At 40.5% G+C, this 16,541-nt stretch overlaps 2 pseudogenes; both read left to right on the top strand.

Moving 5' to 3' along the window:
* The first annotated feature begins 5,979 nt into the window (after window positions 1-5,979).
* Window positions 5,980-7,566, top strand: LOC138600574 (UDP-glucuronosyltransferase 2C1 pseudogene; annotated as a pseudogene).
* A 5,296-nt stretch (window positions 7,567-12,862) lies between these two features.
* Window positions 12,863-14,445, top strand: LOC138600716 (UDP-glucuronosyltransferase 2C1-like; annotated as a pseudogene).
* The last annotated feature ends 2,096 nt before the right edge of the window (window positions 14,446-16,541 follow it).

Raw genomic sequence — 16,541 nt, 5'->3', positions numbered from 1 at the left:
GGGTGTGACTTTCATGGAAAAAAATCACAAGCAGCGCCTAGTGACGCGTTTTCATCACCCAGCAGTGGTTGGTCTGCCACAGAGGAAAGGCGGAGCTAACGCAACGTAAAGCGGCTGCTTTTCCGGTCTCTGCAAGTGTTGCAGGTAAACAGTAATGTACTATGGCTAAACAAACAAAGAAAAGATTGATGACTACAGTTACAACTTCAAAAATAAGTGAAAATCCAAAGAAAAAAAAAAACAAATTTGACTCTCAGATGAAGGCAAACAGTCTAAGTTACAACCGGAGCCAACTGTGGACGTCACACATGCAACACTGTTGTGATATCTGGGAAGTGTGCTCCCGCAATTACCGTTTATCGCCATAGGTGTTGCCAAAGAGAACAAAACTGAGATCTTCAAGGTTACCACTTAATAAGTATGTTGTTCTACAGACATAAATAAATTAAATAAATAAGTGTATGTATGGGTTTCAGGCTTCACAAAGCTGAGCAAAATCGTCAGCTGGTTTAATTCTTTTTAAAGAAGTAGTAAGGCTATCACATAGTTGTTGCTGCGTCTTGATTTGAGCCGGTTTATCAATGTAAAAAAAAATGGTCTGTGTATTCAGAGTACAGTTTACAATGTCTCTACTGAATTAATTCTGGATTGATCAAAGATAATTCAAGTCAGGAGTTTAAATTAACATGATAAAACCTAGCTCTAATGACAGAAACCATGTACCATATGTTAACACGGAGGAGCCATGCTTTATGACCTATACTGCAGCCAGCCAGTCAGCAGGGGGCGATAGAGATGTTTTGGCTTCACTTTTAGGGAGCTGTCATGTTGGCTATCTTTGTATACAGTCTATGGCTATGTTCGAAATGCCGTATTATATACTATATGCTACATACTATATACTGCATACTGCGTTCGGCTGTAGTATGGAGGAGCTTTTCAAATTCATTTTGCAGTATGCTACGCCAGGCGGAAGTAAACAATAACCGCTGCTTCTTTAGCTATCGCGTCCCCTTCTACTGGAATGCTGCTACTGTCCGTCATTTCAACTGCCGCTGTGACGTTCCAGCGCTTTGCATTGTGTGATACAGTAGGCGAGGTAGACTGGTCAGATGCATACTGGAGATTTTTTCCAAATCAGTACAACATCCGGCCATTTTTGGCATACTGATCATTTTGCTTTTGTTTGCATACTGCATACTACATACTACATTTTGGAGGGTTACAATCGGAGGGTCATAATGTTGCTCATTGTCGGCACGACATGATTCCACTGCACGTGGCCTAGTAACATGGAGTTGCAGTTGAAAAAAGCTGCCTGTGGTAATTCAGCACAATCTAATGCGGCAGTGAAATTTTGGCACAACTATAAAAAGAATGGCTCTCTCCTACGACGTAGTTTGCACCAAAGAGCACTTCAAAAGAATCGGATCATTCGCGAACACCACAACACTAATGCTTTGGCATGCTTTCCAAACAAAGACTTAAAATATGAAGTGAGGTTTCTCGAGATTGAACTGCTACGATGAGATGCAGCCAGCAGTGATGGTTGTTGACAGCATTGCTTTTTTGTATTTAAGTCCAGCAAGACTGTATAGAAAACTTTGTTCGATAAAATCCGAGATATCATATTACTGTTTTTCACATTGTGCTCAATAGCAACAAATAGAGCATAGTGCACAGGAAGAACATGCAAACTCCACACAGAAAGGCCCCCTATGTCCAAAACCGGGATTCAAAACCTGGAACCTTCTTGCTGTGAGGCAACAGCGCTCATCAATGCACCACCGTGCAGCCTCACAAATAATAATAAACCAGTAAATTCAAATGGGCTATTCACTTGACAAAACTGATTTAAAAATGTAATATTAGTACTGTATATAATGGAGTCACGCATAGTCCACTGTTACGCCCCACCCGAAGGCGGCCCTATGGGGCTAACAACTATCCACATTTGACCCAACAAACTCACAGGAAACACCTTAAAAAAGTAAAAACCAGGCAGAACCACAGCAGTCCCCACTCCAGAAGCCTCTCCTGATGTCAGTGCTGATGTCTTAAATAGGCTACTGATCCAAGGCCAGGTGCACTTCATTAGCAATAAGGTTCACCTGCAGAGTTGAGAAGGGGAGAAGGGACAAACAGAAGAGGGAGCACATACAGCCGTAACATCCACATGTTGGACTTTGGCCTGGTACGACAGGGGCTGTGTAAAACATAAGCTGTGTGGAAAAAACAGATGACACACAATGTGCTGGCTCACTCAGGACCTGGAGCTCCAGCCAAACTTCTCTTCAGGATTTTGATACAACAAGAACCAGGTGAGGCATTTAATTGACTTTTAACTGAACAATATAACTATAAATATATAACAATGACACAACCTTTTTGCCAATACCACTGTTCTACGACATATGTTTATTATAGAGGATAATACACATAGACAAAAGTAATCAAACATCTATTAAAACACGTACATGTCATTACAAACAAGAATAGTCTGCAGCTGTTGAGCATTCTGTCAACTGATGTGTTGCTGACTTAGTGTGACTTGAAAGCAGTTGACTGAAGATAAGTCAAACATACACACATTCCACATGGAGTGTAGATAAACCCTGTTACGCCGGGGACACACCGGACGAGGAACGCCTGTGCTCCTCAGCTGTCATTTACTCACATCTGGAGCTGTTTTTTCATCATGCTCTCTCTCTCTTGCTCTCTCTCTCTGTTTGGGTGTGTGTTTTGACAACCCGCCCCCACCCCCTATAGACAGCAAACTTTGTGTCTCTCTCTTACTTGTGTGTGTGTGTGTGTGTGTGTGTCTGTGTGTGTGCCTGTGTGTATCTTCATCTCTCGCGCGCTTTGTTTAGATACTGACAAATATATAAAAGCACACAAATATAACATTGCATTTCTCAATCGCGGTGTTTTATTTTGAAAATTGTTTTAATTTTGAAAATTGACCAGATTCTCTTGTTGTTTCATGTGTGACTTCCTGCCAGGATTGACGCGATCGCTCGCGGCTCGCGCAAAAAAAAGACCAGGCGCCGAAACGATCGCTGCAGGGCTCTGCTTCTCGGCGCTTCACGGCGCCTCGGCATCCGGTGTGTCCCCGGCGTTAGCTGACCTAGTTGAAATATAATGATTGATTTTGAACTTATTTTTTTACTTTTAACAGCTGGTGGAAGGTATAAATAAACTGATGAAATGTAAGTTACATTGGTTCAAAGACATTATGCAATCACCGTATTTCATTTCACTTCGCCTGCCACAAGTTATCTCCGAACCTTTGCAAGATATTCAATGTACAGCTGTACTCTTGATGAAAGCTAAAAGATGTCATGATGAAATACATTTATGTTACTGTTATACTTTTCTTATTCAACTGAAATCTTCTGCAATTGACTAAAGGGACTTTATGAAAATGATAATGTAAACCTGAAATGAAAATGTAATGCATTATCATTTTTAACATATGTATGTGTTATTTTGAATTGAACTGAAAAGCTGTTTGACATTTCATATTCAAAGGCTTAACCTGCTTTACAGTGGACAATATTCAAATGGTATGTCAAATTAGAGTTAGCATTTTAATTTATATGTATTTTCTTTGCTGGAATGTGTGTGTCGTTGTGAGAAAGGGCATGTGCGTGTGTGTTATAATTGACTGCTCTGTGTCATTCTCTATTATGTGTTGTGGTCTTGTAAATTGATGAGGTTTTATAACTATGATGTTTTAATTGTGACCTGCCAAGGGACTGCGGATGAAAATGAGCTCTAAGCTAACTCTGGTGCAATGCATCGAATGGTAACATTCATGTTTAATATTGTACATGGTCCCTTTTAAAATAACTAAAATCAATTTTATGGAATCGTATAGGGAACTTTATTCAAATGATAACTAGACCCGAGATGAAAATGTTATTCCACAAAAGCTTCATTTTCAACTTTATTTGAGTAAAAATTATAATGAAGCTGCAATAATCCAATCAGCATTTTCATTTTCACATACTTGCTGTTCTGTGAACATATATTGAAATTAAAATGGAAAAGCTGTTTGACATTTTATTTTCATTGCACAAAAATGAATGTCCCAGCAAACTGTGTTTCTTACAATGTCTCAAAAGACACCAATTAATGGGGGACTGGTTTAGCTCAGTTGGTAGAGCAGACGCTCTACGTACTGATCGCTGGTTTGGTAAATGGACTGCACTTAGATAGCACTTTTCTAGTCTTTGCGACCACTCAAAGCTTTCATTCACACTCACATTCATACACTGATGGCAGAGGCTGCTACGTAAAGTGCCCAACTGTCAATCAGTTATCACATTCATACCCGTTGGCTATGCCACCGGGAGCAATTTGGGGTTCAGTGTCTTGCCCTAGGACACTTCGACATGTAGACTGAGGGAGCTGGGGAACCTTCGACCTTCCGATTGAAAGACGACCGACTCTACCACTGAGCCACAGCCGCACCCAGGTTTGACTCCCGGCCTGCCGATCATTTGGTGCATGTCATCCCCCACTCTCTCCACATTTCCTGTCTCTCTTCAACCGTCCTGTCAAGTAAAGGCTAGAGCAAAAATAATAATAAAAAAAGACACCCACTTCGAGTTAAAGCAGAGAAGTAATTGAGGTGTTTGTGTACAAGGGACTCATAAGCCATGCCCACACACATCTAAGTAACCTATGGTGTCCCACCTACAGAGAATGATTGATTGATTGGCGTAAGATCCGCCTTGATGAGAGGACTAATGGATTGCATTTTCATGTTCATGCTGATGCCAACAGAGTGTGGTGACATGTAAATGAAAATAAAAAAAATAAAAAATGTATTTTCATTTTAATTGTGACGTAAATAATGCTTGGACAAATTAAAAATTAGACTGCATTGTTTATAGGACATTTTCATTTTCAAGTTTGACATACCATTTGAATGTTGTCCACAGTGAAGCAGGTTAAGCCTTTGAACATGAAATGTCGAACAGCTTTTTCATTTTTAATTTCAATATGGACACAGAACCCAAACAAGTATTGAAAATGAAAATGCAAAGGGGATTATTGCGGTTTCATTTTGATTTGTACTCAAATAACACATGCATGTTTTGAAAATGATCATGCTATTATGGAATTACATTTTCATTTTCAGGTTTATCATTTTAATAAAGTCCCCTATCCGCTTCCATCATTGGGAGTGTATGAAGCTTCAAAAATAGCTCTTTTGTCCGGCTCTGAGGCAGCTCTATATTTAGTTCTCATGGACAATATTAGCACTATCTCTAGTCAAAGATAAATATGAATCCTTCAGGTTTTTGTCAGCTCCTTGACTGGCTAGTTGTGAAGTACCGTTAGATCAGCAGACCATTTTTATGTTGTTCTTTACGCAACTGGGCACCTGTTTATCAAACCACCAAGTTTTGGATACTGAAAAATGCAATTAAATAAACTTCACTTTAAATGAAACTTTAACTCCAAAATAAATTTAAAAAACAGTTATAAAGCTTTAGTATTTCTTTTGACATCATATTAAGTTAGGTGATTTTGGCTATACTTCTGATATCTGGCAGACAAGGACAACAACAACAAAAAAAACATGCTACACTTGCACAAATTTGACATACTTCTATTTATTTTGTTGAAAATGGGTACACAAAGGTAAGACATATGCCGCAATACCTAAAAGGTACTGTGTTTTACAAATTAAACAATGTAAACAAGCTCTTTTGTCCAGCTCTGAGGTAGGTCTATATTAAGTTCTCATTGAAAAGTGTAGCACTGTTCCTATTCAAAGATAAATCTGGATCCTTCAGGTCTGCTAAACTCAACAACTGACAAATGAGCAAATGTTACACTATCACAAATTAGACATGCTTCCTTTTTGTTAAAAACAGGTATAGAAAGGTGAGACATATGAGCAATACCTAAAGTTTATGGGATTTAACAAGTCTAACCATTTCTGTCTGTTGTCTCTCATAGGAAATGTCAAGGATGATCCAAGCATTCCTTACAGGGCTCTGCTTCCTGTTGCTCAGATCTACTTGTTGTACTGGCAGCAGGATTCTGGTAGTTCCTGTTGATGGCAGCCATTGGATCAACATGGAGATAATCCTCAAAGTGCTACACTCCAGAGGCCACAACATCACTGTGCTGCACTCTGCCAAGAGCTGGTACATCTCTAATAACTCTACATTTTACACTTCTATTAACATGCGCATGATGGAGGACGAATCGGACAAGAATTTCTACAATAGAATGCTTTTAGATGTTATGGAATGCCGCAAGTCGACACCTTTTTTCCGCACCTTCTGTCAACAGGACTTAATCGGATCCATGTTGGAAATGGGCCACAAGATCCTTGCAGGAGCAGCTGCTGATATGTTAGATAACCCTGATTTTATAAAGAAGCTTCAGGATGCCAAGTTTGACTTAATGTTAACGGACCCTGCCCTGACTATAGGGGTTCTTCTGGGTAGTTACCTCAAGCTGCCAATGGTTTTCAATGTGCGCTGGATTAACACTGGGGAGGGCCATTTTACCATAGCTCCCTCTCCTCTCTCTTATGTCCCTGTGCCTGGAAGTGAACTTCATGATCAAATGGGTTTTCTGGAAAGGACCAAGAATATGTTACACTATCTCCATAGTTTATATCAACAGCACTTTCTCCTTGACCCTAACTACTCAGATCTGCTCCAGCGGCACTTCCCTCCTGGAACCAACATGATGTCTTTGCAGCGTGCAGCTGATATCTGGCTGGTGAGGACTGATTTTGTCTTTGAATTCCCTCGGCCCACCATGCCCAATGTGGTCTACATAGCGGGATTCCAGTGCAAGAAGGTGCATCCACTGCCTGATGATCTGGAGGCCTTCATGCAGAGCTCCGGGGAGCATGGGGTGGTGGTCATGTCTTTAGGGACGTTCGTGTTAGCCATGTCTCATGAGGCCACAGAGGCCATTGCTGCTGCTTTTGCTAAGCTCCCTCAGAAGGTGGTTTGGAAGTTTATGGGTGACAAGCCTTCCACCCTGGGGAACAACACGCTCCTGGTGGACTGGCTACCTCAAAATGACCTCCTTGGACACCCCAAGACCCGTGCCTTTGTAGCCCATGGAGGCACCAATGGCATGTATGAGGCCATTAACCATGGCGTTCCTGTTGTGGGCCTTCCCCTTCTCTTTGACCAGTTTGACAATGTACTCCGGCTTAAGGTACGCGGGGCAGCTCGGGTGGTGGAGGCAAGATCACTCACAGAGGAGAACTTCCTTGAGGCTTTGAAGGATGTCCTCGAGACTCCCTCATACAGTAACAACATAAAGCGTCTTTCACAGCTACACAAAGACGTTCCAATGCCTCCGATGGACACCGCCATCTTTTGGATTGAGTACGTCATCAGGAACAAGGGGGCAGCCCATCTACAGTCAGCGGGTTTTAGTCTGCCTTGGTACTCCTATTTTTGCCTGGATGTGGCTGTTTTTCTCATGACCACCATTGGAGCTGTTGTCTGGGCTTCAGTCTCATTCTGCAGGATCTGCTGCTGTCGAAGGTCCAGGAGGAAGATGAAAGGAGAGTGATTGATTCAAAAATGCTAAGTGACTTTTTCTTGGGAAATATTTGGACATTTTGCCACATATTCTAAATGTAGGGAGAACAATCTGGTTGGAGGGACTATGCCAAAGAATTTTTTAATATGCTCTCAATGTTTAAAGTAAAAATCATATTTGGAGTCAATCTTAGATATAATTCTGAAGATTCTCCTCAACTTTGGACAGTAAAAAGGACCAAGACGAGTCAGAACAGACTCATTACTGGAGTTTAAAGTTGATAAACACATGCTTTGTATATCAATACAACAGAAAACCAAAGGACTCCTTTGATTATTGTGGAGGAGAAAGACCCCACCTTGGCACACGTACATACATCAGTATATCTTATATAAATTCTAAGCATTAATGGTCCAATAAAAGACATGACAATTCAGACCCCAGAACAGCATCGTGAACTCATAGAAAGAAAACTTTCTTTGTCATAAAAATCAGTGTGTATAAATCAAAGCCATGGCTCTAAGTGGGTAATAATGTGCAACTGATATATGTGTATGTCTGATCAACAAATTGGTCCAAGATAAGATAAATTGCAAGCTGAAGGGAGGATCCTGTTTCATAACACTACAATTTATTTCTGCTGATTCCAATTCATATGCTCTATCTTAATCTGAATGATTGTAAATTACTTAGCAAATCACCCAGTATTTCAGCTAACACTACTAAGAACCTGTTTTCTTGAAAGGTAGTTCAACTCTGATGTATATAAGTTGTAAAACAGGCTTATTATTTATTCATAGATTTAACCAATATAGTATCATGTAACCAGGCTGCTGACTCTGAGAAGCTCTTTGATACCAACTATATTAAATGTGTGTAAAACTGCATTTAATGTCTATTGGCTTATATAACCAAACTATGCTTGGCCTCTTTATGAGTATGATAAATCATTATAATTGCTGATTAATCAGAAATCTCAATTGAATAACTGAATGATTATGCGTTGACTTTTGCATATAAAGTCAAGATTAGATTCAGGAATCAACCATTATAAGAGATTTCAGGAAAAAAAAGGCTTTTTGGCAGAGCCTTCAAAAACGAATGATGGATCCACATCTGTAGGCCAGCTAGAATTAGACTTTCTAATATGTTCTATTATTTTGCCTTCAAGAAAGCGCACAAGTCAATTTTTCTGATCACGTTTTATGAGTGCCTCAGTATTAAAATATATATTTTTTTTTCTTTACTCTTTTTATTTTTGCATCAATAAGCGATTCATGGTGCTGTGTTTGTTATTTTGCCAAAAGTTAAGAACAAGAGCAAATGAAGTAACATGGAAAATGGGCTGGAGCATAATCATGGCATTGGACCCCCCTCTAGTAACTAATTATAACTGACAAATTAACACTTGGACATAAATCAGTATGATAATAACTTACTATAATGACAAAAACCATGTAAAGAAGAAACATTTATTTGACGTGTATTTGACCCATGTCTTATGTGTTCAAAAAAGCTGTAATGTCGTCCATTGTTTCATACAGTCCATGTTTGGCACGCTCACTTCCCAACAATGACTTAAAATATGAGGTGACATTTATAGAGATCAGACAAACAGCCAATGAGAAAAGTGGTTTTTGACTTGTCTTGACCAACAACATTGTTTTGTTGTATCCCAGTTCTGCAAGACTGTAGAGCTAATTTTGTGTGGTACGGTTCAAGTCAAAAGGAAACATATAACTGTTTTGCACATTGTGCTTTTAACCAACAAATTTATCAAAGCAACCTTTTATGCTGTAAGAGGCTGTTTTGTAAAGCAAGTTTAGTTGTATATAGATGTTAAATTTCAGGTCAATCAACTCACTGTTTGGGATTTGACAACCATTCAAACTGAATACATTTTGGTAATTGATAATTGCACCATTGTCCATACTGGTTTTAAAAATCTTGTGAAGCATTTAAGGTTCTGTATGTAACTTTCAGAGAGTCCTCATTCCAAGCGCCACGGTCGGCCATTGAGGGAACTGCAGTCAACCGTCTTGTACATGCTCGCGCGGACACTTGCACGCATGAACAAGCATCCAGAGTTTTTGCCGAAGAGTCACGACACTGAGCATGCTCAATCTCGGAACTCATCGGCTCTGTTTACTTTTCATTGACGAGACATGTTTATTGACCAGTATCATGTTGACCGGCATCATGTTGTTCAAAATCAACACTGTTTGTCATAATACCCAAGTTAATATCATGTTAGATGGCAAAGTTATTTGTCAAGCTAGACTGAGTGTCATGGTTTGGAGTTTTTGTGTTTTGGTGTCTTTGTATTTTTTCCTACGACTCTTAGCCACTCGTTTGGACTGTGTGTGTGTGTGTGCGCGCATGTGACTGGGTTTTAAAGGTAATCCGCCAAGGTGGTGTAGTTTTGTTTATTTATTTTCTGGTTATTGGTGGGATTTATTTGGATAATTTCTTAGTAGTTTGGGTTGCTTATTGTTTTGTTTGGGAAATTTGATTATTGTGGGAATTTATTGTAATTATTTACTTTACATGTGAGATGGGAACTTCTCAATGTGAGCCCTCCTTTATTTGTGTGTAAAATTGATTAATTATGGTTACTTGTTGAGTTAATATCTCTGGCCAGAGACTCTTTAATTTTCCTTGTCTCTTGTTTGATCAATTTTTGACCAATTTAAATTGTTACCTTGTAATTTGTTAATTGATCATTCTTCAGTTTGGTTATTTTATGGAATATTGTTTGTTTTCTTTCAACCGTGAGCCCTCCTAACTGTGCCTCTTATTTTCCCCTAGAGCTGAAGGCCGACGGTGGTGGTGATCCCTTGTGTGTGTGTGTGTGATCCCCGTTCAAGGTTTCTTTGTGTGTACATCACGTTTTTGCTGTGTGAGTGGGGTGCTCTCCTCTTTCTTTTTGAGCGTCACTTCCCCTGTCGACCCCTCCCCCAGCTGGTAAGCCTCAGCCTGTACCCCCCTTCCCCAGTTGGCTCTCTTACCCTTTTATCTTGTTTTGCCAAACTTTGTGCTTATTTTTACCATAAAACTTTGTATGTGATCATTGAACTCCGTCTCCTGCCCTCCCTGATTGAACGAACCTGAGTGTCCTTTTGTAAGAGGTGATAATTGACCTTTAGTACGGGTCCTTGGGCCCTAACCCAAGGTGGCGTTGTTGCTACCAAAAAAAGATCTTCTGATATATGACTTTAGTAATAATCCTCGTGTCGCCACATCCATATAAGCCCAAGCTCCAACACCTTGCCAGATAATTCCGTCCTGTTCTGTAGCGCATAACAGTATTTCTCTACTCGTGATAACTCGGTCATATTTATTTCCAGTGTGATTACCCACGTAAGTTTGTCTTAACATTTTTTCCTGTCTCTTGCTTTTTCTGGTGTATGCCTCGCTGCGTTTTTTGGTCAGTGCGTCTCCTGCCACCTCCTCTGAAGTTTTTTGGAGGGTTTTGTTTTTGTTCTGTGTATGCCTGTTTACTCTGCAAGTTTATTATTAAATCACTTGAACTGAGCCCTTGTGTCTCTCTCTGCTACTGCCTGGTCTTAATTATTACTGAAAACGTGTCACTGACAACACTGACATACACACTCGTCTGTGATAGCAGATATGCTAACGATAGCTTGTTGCCAGCTTACAGATGGCTGGCTAACATTAGCCTAAGCAGATAATGCAATGACATTGCCTAATAGAAAACAATCGGTAGTTATACACATTTCCTCTGTCCTGCTACATAATTTTCTGTTGGCCAAAATCAACACCGCTTGTCATGTTAAACGGTGAAATTATTTCGGCGAATCAGCAAATCATCACAAGCATTAGCTAATATTAGCCAGGCAGGGCAGGGCGGCTGGAGAGAGCTGGGATGAAGCACTTGTCTTGTGAGAGAAAACAAGACAACAATAAGTTGTGGGTCTGTTTTGATCCCCAAAAGCAATCGAAGGTCCCCATGATTTGCATGCCCTGCCGATGTTGAATCACATTTTCCCCCTGACGTTGGTCACATTCCTGTTTGGCTAGATGGGTGTCACTAGATTAAACTTTTTTGGGTTTTTAATCTTGTGTGTACTTTGTGTTGGTGTTGTTGTGGGTGCTGTCGTTTGTTGGCGTTATCCACATCTCCATTTGACAGCTGGCGTTGTCTCGCGTTGCACACTGTTGACTGTAGTGGCACATCCTCTTGGGACCGTCCAGAGTGCTTTACAGATAAATCAGCTCACAGGCTGTTAGCGGCAATGGAGGAAGTTGGGGAAGGTTTTAATTTATCAGTTCCTCTACTATTCCTTCACATATTGGCAATAAAACATGATATTTGATTGATGAATATATGTGAAATCTTACATATAGCCCCTTTAAAACATAGTTTTCAGCAATGGTACAATTTTCATGTATCAGGCTGGTTTCAGCTCATGGCAACCTGAGTAACAGCATAAGGTACAAATAATAATCAACCAACAAATTCAAATGGGTTGAACTATTTAATATGAACCCTACCATACTCACTTATGCCCTGCTTTTAACATTGACCTTTTTCTGAATTCAGTCACCTGAATTCCAGTTAACGGACTTTGGCCTGGTAGAATAGGGGCTGTATAAACCTTAAGCTGTGTAGAAACACAGATAACACACAGTGTCCTGGTTCACTCAGGACCTGGAGCTCAAGCCAAACTTCTCTGGATTTTGATACAACAAGAACCAGGTGAGGGATTTGATTAACTTTTAACTGAACAATTTAATATGAAAACCATTTACCAGTGAGCTTTACCAAGACATCCTTTATGCCAGTGCCACTGCTCTACAACTTATGTATATTATAAAGGATAATACACATGGAAAACAGTAATAATAGCAATTTAAAAAAAACATGTTGGTAAAGGTGTGGGCAAAACTGATGAAATTGTATTTTATGCCACAAGTTATCTCTGAGTTTTGGAATGTGTTCAATGTACAGTTCAACTCCTGAGAACTTAAAGATGTCATTACAAACTTGATTTTATGTTACTGTTATACTTTTCTTATTCAAATATAATCTTCTACTATTGAGAGTGAGTGTATGGAGCTTCAGAAATAGCTCTTTTGTCCAGCTCTGAGGTAGGTCTATATTTAGTGCTCATTGAAAATGTCAGCACTGGTCCTAGTCAAAGATAAATATGGATCCTTCAGGTTTTTGTCTGCTCCTAAACTCAACAACATTAGCTAATGTTACGCTAGCACAAATTTGACATATGGTTAGGCATATGAGCAAATCTAAAAGTTATGGGGTTTAACAAGTCTAACCATTTCTGTCTGTTGTCTCTCATAGGAAATGTCGAGGATGATCCCAGTATTCCTTACAGGGCTCTGCTTTCTGTTGCTCCGGCCCGATTGTTGTTATAGCAGCAGGATTCTGGTAGTTCCCGTTGATGGCAGCCATTGGATCAATATGGAGATAATCATCAAAGAGCTGCACTCCAGAGGCCACAACATCACTGTGCTGCACTCTGGCAGTGGCTGGTACATCTCTAATAACTCTACATTTTACACTTCTATTACTAGGCCCATGATGGATGATGAAAGAGACAGGGATTTCTACAATAGAATGCTTTTAGATGTTATTGAATGCCGCAAGTCAACTTTTTTCCGCACCTTCTGTCAACAGGACATCATCGGATCCATGTTGGAAATGGGCCACAAGATATTTGCAAGAGCAACTGCTGATATGTTAGATGACCCTATTTTATAAAGAAACTGCAAGATGCCAAGTTTGACTTAATGTTAACAGACCCTGTCGTGAGTATAGGGGTTCTTCTGGGTAGTTACCTCAAGCTGCCAATGGTTTTCAATGTGCGCTGGATTAACACTGGGGAGGGCCATTTTACCATAGCTCCCTCTCCTCTCTCTTATGTCGCTGTGCCTGGAAGTGAACTTCATGATCAAATGGGTTTTCTGGAAAGGACCAAGAATATGTTACACTGTCTCCATCATTTATATCAACAGCACTTTCTCATTGACCCTAACTACTCAGATCTGCTCCAGCAGCACTTCCCTCCTGGAACCGACTTGTTGTCTTTGCAGCGTGCAGCTGATATCTGGCTGGTGAGGGCTGATTTTGTCTTTGATTTCCCTCAGCCCACCATGCCCAATTTGGTCTACATAGCAGGATTCCAATGCAAGAAGGTGCGTCCCCTTCCTGGTGATCTGGAGGCCTTCATGCAGAGCTCCAGGGAGCATGGGGTGGTGGTCATGTCTCTAGGGACAATTGTGTCAGCCCTGTCTCGTGAGGACACAGAGGCTATCGCTGCTGCTTTTGCTCAGCTCCCTCAAAAGGTGGTTTGGAAGTTTATGGGTGAAAAGCCTTCCACCCTGGGGAACAACACGCTCCTGGTGGACTGGCTACCTCAGAATGACCTCCTTGGACACCCTAAGACTCGTGCTTTCATAGCCCACGGAGGCACCAATGGCATGTATGAGGCCATTAACCATGGTGTTCCTGTTGTGGGCCTTCCCCTAATCTTTGACCAGTTTGACAATGTATTACGGCTTAAGGTATGCGGGGCAGCTCGGGTGGTGGAGGTAAGAACAATCACTGAGGAGGACTTCTTTGAGGCTTTGAAGGATGTCCTCGAGACTCCCTCATACCGTAACAACATGAAGCGTCTTTCACAGCTTCACAAAGACGTTCCAATGCCTCCGATGGACACCGCCATCTTTTGGATTGAGTACGTCCTCAGGAACAAGGGGGCAGCCCATCTACAGTCAGCGGGTTTTAGTCTGCCTTGGCACTCCTATTTCTGCCTGGATGTGGCTGTTTTTCTCATGACCACCATTGGAGCCTTTGTCTGGGCTTCAATCTCAATCTGCAGGATGCTCTGCTGCCGGAGGTCCAGAAGGAAAATGAAAGAAGAGTGATTGGTTCAGAGATGCTAAGTGATTTTTGTTTATTTGGAAAGAGATCCTAAACACTAATGAAGGACTCACTTACCATGACAATCCAGAACCTAGGACAGACAAAAATTCCTTTCTGCTGATTTCCTATCATGTTCTCTTTCTTATCTTATAGATATAACCCATTGATTAACATGTAGCCACACTGATATACATTGACTCTTTTATACCAACTATATTAAATATGTGCAAGACTGCATTTTAATGTCTATTAGCCTATGTAACCAAACTGTGTTTGACCTCTATATGAGTATGATGAATCATTTAATGTCATGGTCATCTATATAGAGAGAGCTGAGAAACAACCCTCTACAACTGAGTTGCAACCGCCTGCAACTAAATACTGCAACTGTTTTTTTTTGTTTTTTTTACCAGTAGGGGCTTTTTGAGCAATAAGGTTGCCAGGTTTCACACAGCAAGCCTTAAGAAATTATGGTTTCTTTGTGTATACATGTAAAACTCCATATTTCATGACAAGATGAAATTCCAGAAGAAGACATCCTGACCTATGCAACCAGCCTGCAGCTCGAACAATGCTACTTCCCTGTTTGCAATGTACTCCTCAATACTGTCTCTTCATGTTTAACATGGTTAAATTGTGCAATGAAGACCTTAATGCACAGCTCTGAAGGTCTATGGTTGAATTATGTCTCGTCAGATTTGTCAGTTTATTAAGTACAATATTGTATTATTTAATAAATATATAACATTTGTGACATTTTAAAGGAAACAAAGTGAGTGAAGTAACCCTCCTCCCACTGAAACCTGTGGTAAAAATAATGCCTAACACCCATTGTCTCAACATACCCGGTCTTCCGCAATACAATTTCAATTGTTAGGTTTTTTTTCCTCCCAGTGGTGCCTGAACAAAGTTCACCCTGGGTAAACTGGACATAAAAACTGGTTTGTATTAATGAAATAAGTAATTTTCACGTCGGGATGTCCATCATCTTAAATCACACACACACACACACACACACACACGCACACGCACACACACACACACACACACACACACACACAGACACACTGTTTCTTGTTTTGGGCACTTTTGAGGACATTGCAATATCTAACATTCATTCTCGAGGGAATAACCCATTATAACCTCATTAGCAACAACTACATTCACAACCCAAACCCTTATCATAACCTTAGCTCAACCTTAACCCTATTTCCATTCTAATAGGGCGTAGTAAAATGCCCCTATGCGCCCCCTATTTAGTTTTTTTTCCTCAATTTTTGGCCTACTTTGCCATATTTGAGGGGTCCATACTTTAAAAAAACTTCTCTCAGGGACTTCATCTAATCCTCTTCAAATTCAGTCAGTGTATTGACAGGGCTAGATTAAAAGTTATCAAAAGCTTGAGTTGTCATCAACGTGCGCGCATGGCATCAAAGTTTGATGTGTTTTTGGCATTTTGCAAAAAAACTGAAATATGTTGTAACTCTCACGCTCAATGTTCAATATTCTTCATATTTCACATGTATTATAGTAATTGAGTCCCAAATTGAACACATTCAATTTGTAATATTCAGTGATAGTCATAGCGTCACCTAGTGGCAACACAAATTGATAGAATTTAGAGCTGTTTTCACTGTTCTGTGTTTAATACCATGGCTGCAGGTTGCTCTATGTACGGGGGGTGTTGTCGGGGCTGTGTTGGTTGGTGTTACTGTCTTGGATTTGGATGGTTCCAGAAGTTACCATGGATAAAAGGATGCATAGCATTGTTATGTCTCTATCCTGGTGACAGGTGGTCTTAGTTGTTGGATCAATCAAATTGAATTAAGTAGAAACTTGTCAATCATAGGTAGCCGGCCCTAAAGCGTACCCTGGCCAATAACTTGCCAATAAGGGCCAGAGGTGGTCAATAAATGCTCATTTCTGAAGCTTGTTTCTGCTTGGGACAACGTATCTGGCAGTTTTATAGTGTTGGGGCAGCTGTGGCTCAGTGGTAGAGTTAGTCGTCTTTCAATAGGAAGGTTGGTGGTGTGATCCCCATCTACCTCAGTCTACATGTTGAAGTGTCCCTGGGCAAGACACTGAACCCCAAATTGCT

This window comes from Semicossyphus pulcher, unplaced genomic scaffold (assembly GCF_022749685.1).
Source record: "Semicossyphus pulcher isolate SPU_LCO1_2020_fin unplaced genomic scaffold, fSemPul1.0.p SCAF_21, whole genome shotgun sequence".
Lineage (NCBI taxonomy): Eukaryota > Metazoa > Chordata > Actinopteri > Labriformes > Labridae > Semicossyphus > Semicossyphus pulcher.
Note: the sequence above shows the minus strand (reverse complement) of the source record. Positions and strands in the feature narration are given on the sequence as shown.